Source organism: Gigantopelta aegis, unplaced genomic scaffold (assembly GCF_016097555.1).
Source record: "Gigantopelta aegis isolate Gae_Host unplaced genomic scaffold, Gae_host_genome ctg2569_pilon_pilon, whole genome shotgun sequence".
In the NCBI taxonomy this organism is placed as follows: domain Eukaryota; kingdom Metazoa; phylum Mollusca; class Gastropoda; order Neomphalida; family Peltospiridae; genus Gigantopelta; species Gigantopelta aegis.
In genome coordinates this window covers 18,963-35,623 of record NW_024532959.1, presented here as the reverse complement: position 1 = coordinate 35,623, position 16,661 = coordinate 18,963, and the positions used below count along the sequence as shown (strand labels likewise).

Here is a 16,661-nt window from a genome sequence, read left to right as displayed (position 1 = left end):
GATGTGTGTATATGTAACAGGAAAAGTGTCTACAGTTCAGGAACAAATCAGACTGGCTGCCACTAGCTACCTCTGACTATCAACTGTTACATCTGCTTTGTAAATGGCAGCATTTCAGAGATATAGTAACAGAGCTAAGGACTTCTTGCAAGTGCCAGAGAAGAGGGTTAGTTTTGTTTTTTGAGATTTGGTAGTTGAGTTGTAGATTGGGCTTGGTCGGCAGATGGTCAGAAACCACATATTGTTGTGGTAACATCTGCTGGTGAAGTCCAGTCTACAAATCACTATTAAATATTGTTATAATAATATTAAAAAATCAATTTTATGTCAATTTATCAAAAGACTTAATTTTATTATAACAGTAGATCGTAGTCACGTTACTCTTGCTGCAGACTATGCAGAAAGTTCTGACAGAAAGTACAATTTCTAAAGGAGTGGTATAAAATCAAAAAAGATCATTCTAACAGGAAAACAACAATGATAATATAGTAAAGAAATTATTATCGTCAATAATTAAGTGGGTGCGGTCAGACACGTGTGTGACATCGTCAAGATGCCTTCTGATGCTGCCAAGAAAAGACAACAACAAAAGAAAGAAAGTAAAAAGTTGGCTTTGGAGAAGAAGAAAACAGGTCATAAAGATAAAGTAAAGTCTTCAACAGAAGAAGGAAACTTCATTAGAGCCTATATCATCAGTAGAACCACCAAAACCAGGTGGAGCTTCACCTAGAATCGAACCACTCAAGCTATCTCATAGGTCTTGTACTGGTGTCCTTGTGTCACATCCATTATCTAGAGATGTACATCTTGAGAGATTATCACTAACATTTCATGGTGCTGAATTGCTTTGTGATACTAAATTAGAACTGAATTGTGGGCGGAGATATGGTTTGCTGGACTGATGGGAGTGGTAAGTAGTATCTGTAACCACACCTCTCTACATATAACTAGGTAAATCCACTCTTTTGGCGGCCATTGGTGAGAGAGAACTACCTATCCCTGACCACATTGATATCTATCATTTGACAGAGGAGATGCCAGCCAGTGATAAGACACCACTACAATGTGTAATGGAAGTTGATGAGGAAAGGTACAAAACTTTGTATATTTATTTATCTCTGTCTTGTTTATGTATTCATTTTGAGTTTATGTTTTAATTGATAGGATTCGTTTAGAAGATGAAGCGGAGGAATTATCTAAGACAACAGATTCTAATAATGATAGATTATTAGATATTTACGAGAGATTGAAGAGTTAGATGCTATAACAGCAGAGACTAAAGCTGCTAGAATACTTTATGGATTAGGTACATGAGATATGGATGCATTTAAAAGTTATCATATTTTATTTATTAGGGTTTACTCATGAGATGCAACAAAGAAGTGTTCTGATTTTTCTGGTGGATGGCGCATGAGAATTTCTCTAGCTAGAGCCCTCTTTGTAAAACCACACCTCCTAATATTGGATGAGCCAACCAACCATTTAGATCTGGAGGCTTGTGTTTGGTTAGAGGAAGAACTGAAAAGGTATATAATCTAATGGGTGTGGCTACAAATTTCTCTCATATAGATATAAAAGGATATTGTGTTAGTGTCTCATTCACAAGATTTTCTCAACGGTGTGTGTACTAATATTATTCATTTATTCAAAAAGACAACTATATTACTATGGAGTAAGTCACGTGACTGTCACATGGGATGGTTATGTCATTATTACATCTAGGGTAACTATGATGCATACATCAAGACAAGATTGGAACTTGAGGAACATCAAATGAAACGCTATCAATGGGAAAGGCAACAGATGCAACACATGAAGGTATAAGTGTTGCTATGGCAACATTGCATCTTTATTGTTCTAGGACTATATTCAACGTTTTGGTCGTGGCAGTTCAGCTAAACAAGCTCAAAGTAAAGAAAAAGTATTAAGTAAAATGGTGGCAGGTGGTCTGACAGAGAAAGTAATACAAGATAAAGTTGTGTCCTTTTCATTTCCTGATTGTGGTATTCTACCTCCTCCAGTCATAATGGTACAACATGTGAGCTTTAGATATGCTCCAGATAAGGTATTATAATACCTAATTAATTAAAGAATGGTTATATAATTATATTCATAGCCTTTAGTCTATGATTGTATTGATTTTGGAATGGATTTAGAGACAAGAGTTGCACTTGTTGGACCAAATGGTGCCGGGAAATCTACTCTACTCAAATTATTAGATGGAGAGTTAGTTCCAACTGATGGTATTATACGTCGTCATGCTCATCTCAAGATGGGACGTTATCATCAACATCTTAAGGATCATTTGGACTTGGATGAGTCAGCACTAAGTTATATGTTAAAGTGCTATCCTGAGGAGAAAGAAGAGGAACAAATGAGAAGAATATTGGGTCGATATGGACTAACAGGAAAACAACAGGTTCATTATTAAATGTTTGTGCCCCTTTTATTACGTCATGTTATTAAATTTTTATATGTCCTTTAAATTAACACTATTATCCCCACCATTTAAATCCCCCAAATTATTAACCCTGTTATTAATTGACATTAATTACATTTTTGTTACTAGGTATGTCCGTTGAGAAATTTGTCTGATGGTCAGAGATGTCGTGTGATATTTGCATGGCTGGCTTTTCGTAGGCCCCACATATTATTACTTGATGAACCTACAAATCATTTGGATATTGAAACAATTGATGCTTTAGCTGAAGCTATCAATGAGTTTGAAGGAGGTATGGTATTAGTGAGTCATGATTTTAGACTTATTAGTCAGGTGGGTGGAGTTATCTTTAGTGGATATTATATACACAACTGCTAGGTTGCTAAGGAAATTTGGGTATGTGAAAATAGGATAATAAAGACGTGGGCTGGAGATATACAGTCTTATAAAGAGGAGTTAAAGAGAAAGGTTACGTAACAATTTTATTTATTTATTTATTTAATACATACAACAATAATTCTAATGTTGTGAGCTATGTCCTTGCTCATTAAAATCTTTCATCAGTTTTTTTAACATTATCAATAATAAGACCATCTGGACCAGTAAGAGTCTAAGAGAAGAGAGAGTTTAATAAAGTTGAACACTATTACTAAATCACATACTGAATTGATATTCTTTATGCGGTAGACACAAGTGCTTGAGTAAGAACTGATGATAGTTTTCAGTATCACGATCACTACGTACTAAACTTAAAAACAAAGTTTCAACATCATAGTATGTTAGTATTACTGTTAGTACTGGAACACATTGTGAAGATGATATGGCTTGATGTTCTAGATCCTGTTAAAAAAAAACAAACTATAATTAATTCATGATAAACTATTCACAATGGAGGTGCAGCTGAATGACTCATTAATGTTATTATGTTACTACCTTGATTTTATCATAAATAATGCTGTCAGTGAGTGAGGAGGTAATCCTGAACTATAAATATTAATAGCTTTATTATAATTATTTATTGGAACAAGACAAAATGATGTTAGTACATTCCTTGGGATATGTGTTGACAATTACATTCACAGCCTCATACTACTTATTTCTTTGTCCAAAACAAGTCTTCCCCAACTAGTTTTAGGATCCAGATTGACAAGACTTTTAGACAATGCAGAGGAAAAATTTTCATCAATTTCATATTCAAATATCGTGTTTCTTTTCATGCTATCTAGACACTTTGTAAATATTTATTGCTCCTAAATTGCCAGCTCAACATTTTATTACATTCAAATTTTACTATCTCTTCAAATTTGACCAGCCAAAAATGAACAGCAAATATATATATGTAAATGTATTTATTTCATAAATAAAAAGTAACACAAAAACAACATTTATTAATTTCACATTAAAGTATAGTGTTTCTTTGCAGGCTACCTTGACACTTAAAAATATAAATAATGTAAATATTAATTGCTCCTAAAAAATTAAATAAAAATCTATATTAGTGGTCAGGTATTATGACTTCCATCATAATGATAAATCTTAAATTATTATCTTTTATTAGAAAGATTTTAACTCATAATATTTAAAATAGATCTATTTAATTTAGAAAAAAAAAAAAAAAAAAAATCCTTGTGTGTTGCCCAAACGATTCCTACTCGCTCACCCACTCAGGCTTCCACTTAGGCTCCAGGATTCCCTGCTATTGCTAGCTGGGACCGCCACCTGGCTTGGTAACCCTCGTCTTCGCGAGGTAATCCTGGCTGGAGCGTCGCCCTAACTTAAAACCAGCCGTACGGGATTCCAGCTCTTAGGGAATGTCGCATTCAGGAACCGGGAACCACAAATACACCAGCCTCATCTCGTTTAAAAGGGAGACTACCAGCCCTATCCTAGTCGGCCTTTCGGATACTCCGTAGAGTATGCTGGTAACCATCTCAGAGGTCTGATGTATTGCAGACGCTGGCCCACAACACACACTGGCACTCATGACTGCTTTGGTTTCCTTTTTATATGTACTTACATTTTGTCTTCATGCTCTTGTGGGGCGCGACTGTGTCGGTCATGAATCTCATTAACGGCACATGATTTGGCCTTACGTTAATTATTTTGTTAATGAACTATACGCATGGCCTCCGAACAAGGTTTCACTTGGTTTAGTAATCAAGAGGACCGAGATGAGGGTCAATCACCATGGCAACCTTCTGAGAGTACATCTGGACTCAAAAGATCACATAATGTAGACAGTATGGATGGACCAATATGTAAAGATGTTAAAAGGAACAAATCAATTCAATCCATCAAATATACTTCATTATCAATTGAGGAAGTACAAGAAAAGTCTGCACAATATCTTAAACAAGATGAGTCGGGAACATTTTTGCTGCCTAATATGTTACTCTTATCATAATAATCCGTCAGTAAGTACATCTGTGACCACACCCATTTGGGTAATACCCAGTTTTGTATTGTTAGGCATTAGAAAGTCATCTTGCCTCTCCAGAACATGTTCGTCGTATTATTGTAGTTAGTGATGAAGACTATATGTGTTCTCAACCACACTGTTGTAAAGTAAGGCTAATTACTAATAGTATAATATGACAATACTGGTCTAGGTATGTGTTGTTATATGCTCTTCAGCTGAAGGACTACAGGCTCATCTAACTGGTAAGAAACACAACAAAGTAAGTCTGTTTGGTACTAAATTATATAACTTAACCATGTTAATTAGAATGTAGAGCTGGCTAAAAAGATGGAGACTAGACAAGGTAGGTGTGGTGATAAAAGTTGTGTGATCAATATGTACTGATCACATGATAGGTGTTCCAGTCTCTAGGGAAACATTGAGATCACTATTTCATGTTGATATTAAGCAGGAGGGATCAGCATATCAAATAGGGATTACGAACTCTATGAAAGATTTCTACACAATGGATGGACCACTCATAGGTAGAATGGATAGATAGTATACAAGGGATGGTAAACTTAATTAACTATAATAATTATTGTGATTAAGTAAATTAATAGAGTATGTCCATCTAAGTATGAAGAATAAAATTAATTACTATAATATAATGTGAACTAGCAAGGAAATTACTACCCTATATATCAATGACAAATCTATTACAAACAATGGATAGAGATGGTTTCTCTCAACGCCTACCACAATGATGCTGTGTGTATTATTGTGAAAAAGGTTTTGTATAGCTCCTTTCATTAGAACATTAATTACCTCATTAATAATGAGATAATACACAAGTTCAAATGACAGGATTAATGTGTTTTACTATAATTATATTCATTGGCCCGGTCTCCAGGGTTACAGTATGCAGTGGAGATTGATGATAAAGACAGTGTATATACAGTATCACTGTTCAATATGTCAGGTGACATCGCCTGAACCAAACAAAGGCCTCCATTTTACTTCCTATAACCACATCACCTCTGTATTGGTATGTCACAATAGAATAATTATTAGGGACTTCCTTATTGATTACAAGTGATTATATCACTTATATTGTTTGTAAGGGAAACTGCTTTATAGTTACTGTTTATTTTATTGAATAGAAAAAGGATTATCCAGAGCGATACAAAACTATAAAGGAATATGAAAACAATAAAAAGGATTTACATGCATTATTGAAATCTGCAGCTCAGGAAATTGAGATGGCTGAAGGAAGAAAATAGCTTTTATACATCGAAGGATTATTGAGAAGCCATTACCTCCAAGTAAGGAAAAGGACAGTCTTCAAAACAAAAAGAAGTGGCAAAAAAGTAAAAATAAACACACAAGTGGTGGACATCATTGTGATAGAATAAAAAGTAAAGGTGATCAAAGAGACACTTCTTACAGATCAAGAAATTGGAGACACATGTCTACTCCTTATCCACAACATGCTAGTATGGTTCAATGGGCCCACCATAGACCATCACCTCAACTAGTAAACAATGCATTGTATATGAAGGACCTCCCTCCTTTCCATGAAGTGGGTATCACCCCTCATCCTAACATGGATTTTACCTTTTCTCCTCTCTGTCATTCTGGTGGGACAAGTGCTACCCATCCTCCTCACCCAAACATGAATACTACCCAACTTCCTTATCACAACACAAGTATTGTCCATCCTCCTCTTGCCAACATTGATATTACTCATCCTAGTAACAATGCTAGACATCATCCTCTTGCAAACATGGGTACTACCCAACCTCCTTACCTGAATATTAGTGTTAGCCATCCTCCTCCTGGCAACATGGGTACTATCCACCCCCCTCCTGCTAATGAAGGTACTATTGGTTTTTCTATTGCCAACATGGATTCTATCTGTCCTCCTCCTGCCAGAGAAAGTGCTAGCCACCTCAATATGAGTACTATCTCTCCTCCTACTGCCAACATGGATCGTACTCATCCTCCTTTTAATACGGATCTTAATGCTACACATCCTCCTCCACACAATATTCATACAACTCATCTACCACCACTTCAAAGACATCAAACTCAATCTACTAAAGATAATGTACTAGAAGAATTAACTCAAGCCTTCAATTCTTCTAATAATGAACAGAAAGACAACCATTAGTAAGTAATTCGAACATGCTTATGATATTGAAATTTTGTTTTTAGTTTTCAAGTCTAGTACGTAGTGATCGTGATGCTGATTTAGCACTTAAACTATCATCAGTTCTTACTCAAGCACTTGTGTCTTACCACATAAAGAATATCAATTCAGTATGTCATTTAGTAATAGTGTTCAACTTTATTAAACTCTCTCTTTTCTCTTAGACTCTTACTGGTCCAGATGGTCTTATTACTGATAATGTTAAAGAACTGATGAAAGATTTTAACGAGCAAGGGACATAGCTCACAAAATTAAAATTATTGTCTTATGTATTAAAATAAATAAATAAATAAATAAAATTTTCAATAACAAATCTATTACAAAGAATGAATAGATGGTCTCACTTAACACCTACAACAATGATGCTGTGTGTATTATTGTGAGTTATTAAGAGTTTATATAGCTCCTTTCATTAGAACACTCATTTTGAACTATACACTCTTGAACAGGATAAACGGAAATGTACGGAGATAATTACTATATTAATTTTGGTTGTCGTGGAAACAAGTATTTCATAAACAATGTCCAAGACCAGTGGTAATGAAGTATTAGTAGATCGATATAGAGGAGAAGTAAAGGATCAATTGAGACATGGTAATAAACTATTAATATAGTATAATTATATTAATATAATTGTGTAGGTAGAGGAGTGTTACTTGTATGAGAACAAGTTCTTCAAATATGACGGAGAATGGCGTGATGGCGTTAAGCATGGTATATTGTAGTATGCACATAGTAATGTATATGTGTGCTATAGGTCATGGTAAATTAATAATGGAAGATGGTAGCTATTATGAAGGATCATTTATTAAAGGTGAAATAGAAGGTCATGGATATCGAGTTTTTAGTAAAAATGGATCAACTTATACTGGTATGGATATATGATTGATGGATGGATAAATGGATAAAGAGACAGATGGATTGATAGACACATAGATAAATTAATATCTCCAATTCAGGTCAATTTCATCGTGGTGAAATGCATGGTCAGGGAATGTATCAATCACCTGATGGTACTCAATATGAAGGAGGTTGGCAAGAGAATAAGAGAGAAGGTAAGAGATATATTAATTACTAATCACTTTTGTCAGGTTTAGGACAACTGACTTATAATGATGGAAGTATTTATGAGGGAGAATTCCATAATCACTATAGACATGGAGAAGGTACTATTTTATATAGGTCAGTATAGTTATGTCTCTTAATGGAGTCATCTAGTGTCATCTGTTATATAGTAATGGTGATCAGTATGAAGGTGGTTGGATCCAGGATATGAAACATGGACATGGATGTTTCAAATATCATGATGGCAGTATATATGAGGTACATAATATTATACTCACTAAAGTACAATTATTAGCACCGAATTACAGGGTCAATGGAAAAATGATTGTTACCATGGTGAGGGAACCTTAATTCATGCCTCGGGTATAGTATACCAAGGGATGTGGTTTTAATGGTCGTCCTGAAGGTACTATTAACGATACATTATATATTTGTATTGTGTCTTGGTTGTTGTAGAGGAGAGTGTGGCCATTATACCTGAGAGACGTCGCAAATCTAATTTAGTAATTGAACAAAAGCAAGACATTTTCTATCGTATTAAATTGTGTCAATGAGAGAGGAGAACTGGTGACAGCAGGTATAATTAAATCATATGATATTAATGTATCTCCTGTATACAGATAGTGGTAGAAAGTTTAAGATCTCTGCATTAATTGATAAATCATGTGTAAAGAAATCTACATCAAAAATGTCATTATCAATAGCTCATTTATTAGAATGCAACAAGACAGTCACTACACCACAGTAAGTATAAATCATGTACTATATTATCATATATGATCATACTTATTATATAGTGGTGATGGTATCACTTATGAACTGTTACAAGTACCACAAGGGAATACCACTACTACTGTTCCTTCAAGTCAAGAGGACCTACCCATGTCAGAACCAGGAACACCTCATGTATCATCAAACACTAATTTATTAGAAGAGGAATCAAAGGAGGAGATAAAGGGACCACTCCATGCATTATCGTTGTCTCCTACAGCCATTGAAAATACCAGTAAAACTGGACTAACAGGACCTAGTACCATATCAATGTATAGTTTGAATAAGAAACCAGTAGAAATGACTCCAGAGGAAACAGTTCCTTCTCACACTCTCTCCAGTATCTACTGCTAAAAGTCACAATGGCAGAATAGAATTTAATCAGTTATATCTCCCTCCACCACCTCCTCCTAAACTTGCATCACTTGTAGATAAAGTAATGTTATCAACAAGTGATGAAGATACTATAAAGAATCCTAAACCATCAGTGAAAGCAACTAAGGGATCTCGTTCTCCTAGTCCTTCTCCTGATAGTATGAAAAAAAAATCCAGTGGCACTAAAATAAAGAAATCAACCAGTAAAAATAAACAGACAGAAAGATTGATGCAAGCTAAACGTGACAAGTTCTGTCCACCAGTATAAATACAATATACTCTATAATAATAATAATAGTATTGTTTGTATAGGGACTTATATATTGGTGATCAATGAGATTACTAGTCCACCATTTTTGGGTCGATATTTACCAGAAGCATATATTGTAATAGAAGTAGTGTCTCAGAAATTGGTAAAGAGAGTTCATTGGAAAGATTAATAAGAGGCACTAGATCTAGACAAATATTAACTCCTACAATGTCTTAATGATACATGTTTTTTATTGAGAATACTATTGAAAGTATTATGTACAACATGTAGTTAGCTAGACAGATTATTCTCTTTAACTGAAGGCTCTGGTTTGTGAGGCTATCATGTACCTATTGCAACTAAAGGAGGATATATTTATGAATAAGAGATTAAAAAATAGATCTAAAATTAGGTTATTGCGTCATAGTTTATACATAATTAACTGAGCATGCTCTGTTAGTTCTAAGCTACCACGTGTTAATTACTGAAAGTAAGTGATAATGGTTTTTGGTGATTTAAAGACAGACTCAGGACTACAGTCACTCAATGACTATTTAAAAGACAAGAGTTATATGAGGGGTATGTATTTAATATATTATATTTTATTATTATAACTTATAATAGATATGTACCATCTCAAGGTGATGTAGCTATCTTCAATGCTATTGGTAGTCCACCATCATCAAAATATATTAATGTATTACGTTGGTATAATCATATTAACATCATATTCTGATAATGAGAAAACTAGCGTAAGTACTTTAATATTGTTATATAATACTAACCCTTCCCTTCCCTTGACACCTTGTCACCAAATACTACTAAGTCTGGGGACAAGATTATTTTTTCTATTTTTTCTATTAGTTTTCCAGGTGTTCAAAAACCTCTTGATCAATATGGTAATAGTCAATCAGGTACTGTTCCTGTAAAGACATCTGGTGATGATGAAGATGAAGATGATGACTTTGAACTCTTTGGAGATGATGATGAGGTCAGCAATTTTAGTTGTAATTTAAGCTAGATATAACAATTGTATCTGTATCATAAATGATTTGATCTTCAGTTGAAACATCCTGTTTTGTTTTTGTCTATTATATATAACTAACCAGGTTTTCATTTAGAAAAACGGACAAGGGGGGGTGAAATAATACTTAGAGAAAATTTAGGGGTGGCGAAGGGACTGTGTGCGACAGCGTGCCCTCTAGAGGAGTCTGGAGGCATGTACCCCAGAAAATTTTTTGAATTTTAGACCCTCTGAGATCGCTTCTGGCACATTTTTAGACCATTGTGTGTTTTCAAATGACATGGAATAGAAAGAGTAGAAGAATAGCTGTTTAGTTAAAAACTGTACATTCTTCTTGTGTTTAGGTACATTCTCCTTGTGTTTAGCCTAAGGTTATCTTATGCTGTATATTCCTTGTGTTGAGTTTCAGTTCTGTATTCATTACATCCAATTACCCCTTGAAAAAAAATGGCTAACCTAATGTACAAGGGGGGGCAAGACTCTGGGAAGGAGGGGCAAATGCCCCCTCCTGCCCCCCCCCCTAAATGAAACCCTGCTAACACTATTATAGATACTTCTAACCTTTAATCTCTTTGTACTTGACAAATTTGCTGTTCTTGTTGATGACATACTGATGAAATAAATAGTTATTTAAACTTATGAGGCTATTGATATAATAATATCAGAATATGAGGTCATTACAGTAATGTTGTTTTTCTTCATCCATACCTTGAGAGAGAGAGAGAGGGAATGAGAATTATTATAATGACATTAGAAGTTGACTGTACATAAATGTAGAGGAAGTGTATATAGTGTAAAGTATAACAATAATCATAATATTTATATCCTTATGAATATAGTCAAACATGTACAGTAAATTTATAATGATTATTCTTGGTAATTCCAATGACATCATTGTTGATTTATGCTAATGTATAATGTCTTGTTGAAGAAATATATACCAGTCTATTGTACATGTTGTTATATATTTCTGTAGTTAATTGTACTTCCTGTCTACATTACATAACTATCCAATAATGGCCATAGATAATATATATATATATATATATATATATATATTATATATTAACCATAGTTTGTATCAAACATTCATGTACTTGAAAGTTTGTGGACTAAATAGACAAATGATCTTAATGCCCCAGTAATGCATTCTTAACATTATTTGTGAATGTAGTTAATGTCTGCATGTGTTATGAATGTGAAAACTTAGTACAATCAGGTTATAATCTCTCCTCCCTCTCAATGAAATTGAATACTGTTCATATGTCCCTAATGTTTGGTATACAAATATAAATCTCCTTTTGCTAAGATTGTATTTCCTTCCTAGTTTTATTCTTTTATTTGATGGTTTGGAAGTTATAACTTTTTATTTAGCAAAACTTAAATGCATTAAGTCTGGAAATTTTATTGTGTAATATTTTGTGTTTACTTTATAACAATGAAAGTATTTTGCATAGAAATTACTAGTACAATTAGTAATTATAAGTTTTCAAATTTTAATTGGTAGACATTTCAATATGAATATTAATAATACAGATTCTTATGTATAAACATTTCCAGCTTTACAATATACTTTTATAAAATAAATTACATAAGAAGTCCCAGACGATGAATGATCTATATCTAAGAAATCCCAAGTAATAAATGATCTAATTTATAATATTATTATAGATGGAACAATTAGCTGAAAAGGTCAACAAGAAAGGATTGAAGCATATCAAGACAAGAAAAGAAAAGTACAACAATGACCTGTTAATTTTATTCTATTCTATTATGATCTTTAGAGCCTGCAGTTATAGCTAAATCTAATATTATATTAGATGTTAAACCTTGGGATGATGAAACTGATATGAAAGTAGTAGAACAACATGTACGTAGTATTGAGGCTGATGGACTACTGTGGGAGCATGTAAGGAATTATATATGAACTATATATTATGTGGAGCATGTAAAGAATTGTATATGACTATATATTTATGTGGGTATGTAAGGAATTATATATGAACTATATAATATAAGGAACTATGTGTGTGAATATTAGTATCTGTACTATGGAGAACATAGTTGTGAGAAACATCCCACTTAAAATGAACATGTTGACATTACAGTTAGTGATAAGTTTTGTTAATACTTCTTGTCAGTGTGTAAGTTGTTGTCATCTGATACAAATTTGTTGTCATTTACTGTATAATTATTAATAATTAAATCACAAATGATCTTGTTTCTTTCTCTAGCTAAACTAGTTCCATTGGGCTTATGGTATTCATAAATTACAAATATCTTGTGTTGTAGAAGATGACAAGGTAATATCACTCATTATATTACATTAATTATTATTAATATATATATAATACACACTAGATTGGTACAGACTTTCTTGAAGAAGCTATTACTGCATTTGAAGATATAGTACAATCAGTAGATGTGGCAGCGTTTAATAAAGTTTAATGAATTGAACTAAATAAGTTAGTTTATATACAGTAGGTCTATTGATGTGTTTTCTTAAGGACTACTACTTTGTAGTAAGTGTTTGTACTGCATCATCTGACTTTTGTTTAGAAAAGTCTATCTTTCAACAGAAAACAATAAATAATATGAACAGCAATTCAGTAAGTATAAATAATAAAGTACTTACAAATAATAAAACTTTAATTGCTTTCCTGTGCAATGACTTGAAAAGTTAATTTAGCTTCACTGTTAATGTTCTTGATCATTATAATACAGTAATTCGGTTCTTGTGATGTGATATCAGTAAGATTATCAAGAGGTGGTGGGTCTTCCTTTAGATTTCCTGTGACCATCTCTTCATTCAATGAGTCTTGAACTCTCACTGACATTTTTTTGAGTACTACTAGTTGGGACAGCTCTGGTTTATAATAGTTTCCAATGTACAACTTTCTCCTGATCCTTTAACACACAATACCGACACCTGGTATCCATTCTACTAGACTCATATAAGATATATCTGGGCTGTCTTCCAAGTACTTCTGCAAGTGCTTAACGTAAAAGTTTTGCGTCTGGGCCGCAGGTTGCATATTGCTGCGGTAAGATAGGTATCTTGCAGGAAAGACCTTGTTCCCTGCGCTATTTTATTATAATAAATAAACGGTAAGTTAAAACTGTATCTTACCAGATTAAATGGCCCATCGAAAAGCGAAGGCCAACAAAGAGCACCAGATTCTTCCAAGCAAAGGTTTGCGAGATACTTACAGCAAAGAGAGAGGACAGGTGAGTTTTTTGTTACGAAACTGGCACCCTGAATCATAAGGCAATAGGACTATCTAGTGTCTATTTGCAACCACTAAGTCGCTATAACTAGTACGCTCCTGCTATATGACGAATAAGCAAACTTGTAAAGTCTTTTATGTGTTTAAAGAACTCCGCCCATTTCTATCGTCCACGTGTGCCCTTTTCGTCTAGACGGCAGCAGTATGAATCAGAGCTCACTGCTTCCTTTAGGTAAGGTATTGTTTTTGTATTTATTAATTTTATAATTATATTTATTTTTAGAGTTAGTTGATAAATGTATTGGAAGTCGTATTCATATTATAATGAAGTCATCTGATAAAGAGATTGTTGGTACTCTGTTAGGATTTGATGACTTTGTTAATATAGTGTTGGAAGATGTCACAGAATTGTGAGGAGACCACACCCATTGTACATTAATACTTAACTCCACCCCCTTTAGTGAAATGACACCTGAAGGACGACGTATTACAAAATTAGATGAAATATTACTTAATGGCAGTAACATAGCCATGTTAATACCAGGAGGGGAGTATCCTTATATAATTAAAATATAATATAGTCCATAATAGATTGTTCCCCTAACATACATACCAGGGTCCTGAAGTATAAAGTCAACATAATCCTGTTGTGCTTACTATAATGACAATCATTGATACATGTTATACTAATATCTGATAATCATTGGTACATGTTATTACATGATAATAATATTGGTGCATGTATACTATAACATCCTGTTGACATCAAATAATATTGGTATATATAATTGTAATATGTTAACATCCAATAATTGACAACTAATATTATAATGGTTTGGGTTCATATGATCGTCATTCTTTAAGTAGCCATCTTTAATACTATCAGTAATCCCCCCCCCCCCCCAGCTCGATAAAACAAAGTGTGACTTTTTATGTGTGTTTCTCTGAAGTCGTCTTAGATCTGATATCCTCTTCAAATCGCTACATTATAATAGATATTGGTATACATACACACATGGAATGAAAAGGTATCAATTGTTATAACTAGAACTTACTTGTTATCAATGACAACATGAGTAGTGAATTCATTAAAGATCTGTGATACATATCCTCCATACAATCTACTGTCTAATTCTATTACTTCCAGAGATGGTATTAGATATAATCTAACATGTTAATAATACTTGATAATACATGACATAGTACATGATAATAATACATAATAATATATTATAATAATTATATTTACTATTATACGTGTTAATACATTTTATCCATCAACAGATGGTCAATATATTGTAGTGTCTAATGTTAAAGTATCATAAGGAGAAGTACAGGAATAACTTTAACCACTGTGATTGACTGTGTAATTGAGTTATAGATTATGGTCATGTGTGGTATTTACAAGTATATAAGATGTTGGTTTAGACTTACAGACTCTGACAGTTAACTAGTTCGTATTTATCAAATAAACCTGATGTAGTAAGTAGAGAACATTATCAAATTAACTAATAAACCAATAATGATATTATAATAATTATATTAGACAATGATATGTGTAGGTAGTAAGTGTGTGTGTGTTAGTAAAACATTATATTAGTATACCTTAACTGACGAAACAATCCATATGGTGAATTATTAGAAAATATCTACTCTCTATTTCTGCTATCTCTTCACGAGGACAATGGGACTGACCTTGCTGTAATATGAAGATAATAATATTCATAGTTCTTATTAATACCTGTTCTTCTATTTTCATAAAATTTGATGTAGGAGTGGTTCACTAGTATCTTCCATATAACTATCCACCATACTAATAAAGGGATTATTATTAGTAGACAATATAAACCACTGGAACTGACACTAACCTAACCACAGTTATACTCAGCAATACATTTGTATAATTATTAATAATAATGTATATTACACTGTATGGTGAGAATTAGTATTGACTAGAAAACATTTCCCATAGTACAACTAGTAATATACACATTATTATATACTTTCTATTTTAACATACAGGTCATATTACACACACTCTTTTCAAACCTTATCATAGAGTTCAGCAAATCTAAGACTAGTTTCTTGTGATGTACTTACACATAATGATGGTTTGAAATGGTAGACACTGTCCAACCTCCTATAGAGAACACACTATTATATATTGATATATCAGTATCTACTAATATCCCCCTTATAAAGGTTGCTTTCAATAAATAATCACATGATATTAGTGTAACACTAACTAACAAAACAACAGGTGTTTATAACTGATAAAAACTAAAGACTACATTCAAGAAATGTGTATTTATCTTAAAACTAACCAAACATTTACTGAACCATTCTATCTTGACCACATTATGAACTCCTTTACTAAAGAACATATCAGAAATGTCATCACTTACTGTCTATTGAACATATTACCTGATAATGTTATTACTTTGACTACTACTTTAGAAACCAATACACAATAGTATTGTCTGTTGGGTTCTGTACAAATGTACCACCATGCTAAGAGAGATGATGTCATTATGATGTCATTATAGTTACCTCTGCTATTTTAGTTTCTATATCCTTTTACTAAGAGTAGGAGAACCATTGATAACACAAACTCCTTGTTACTAAAAATAGATGACACCTAAAGAGAGACAGACATGTTACATGTACACACTGATGTTATATACATGTATTTATATACACGTTGTACACTTTAGATGTGGTTAGTTGGTTCATTAAAGACAACTGGCACTTAAAACAGGCATTACGCATACAAACATTTTATAATTGAGTTGGACATTGTGGCTTGTAACACAAGCTGGTTTTAGCTTCATTGAAGATAATTGTAACCATATCCTATTATACGGGTTATACGGTAACTAACCTCTTGTACACCTATACA

The 16,661-nt window shown here is 33.1% G+C and overlaps 2 pseudogenes; both read left to right on the top strand.

The window, feature by feature from the left end:
- Positions 1-553: 553 nt before the first annotated feature.
- Positions 554-2,917, top strand: LOC121391498 (annotated as a pseudogene).
- Positions 2,918-10,011: 7,094 nt separating this feature from the next.
- LOC121391497 lies at positions 10,012-12,983 on the top strand (annotated as a pseudogene).
- Positions 12,984-16,661: the final 3,678 nt, after the last annotated feature.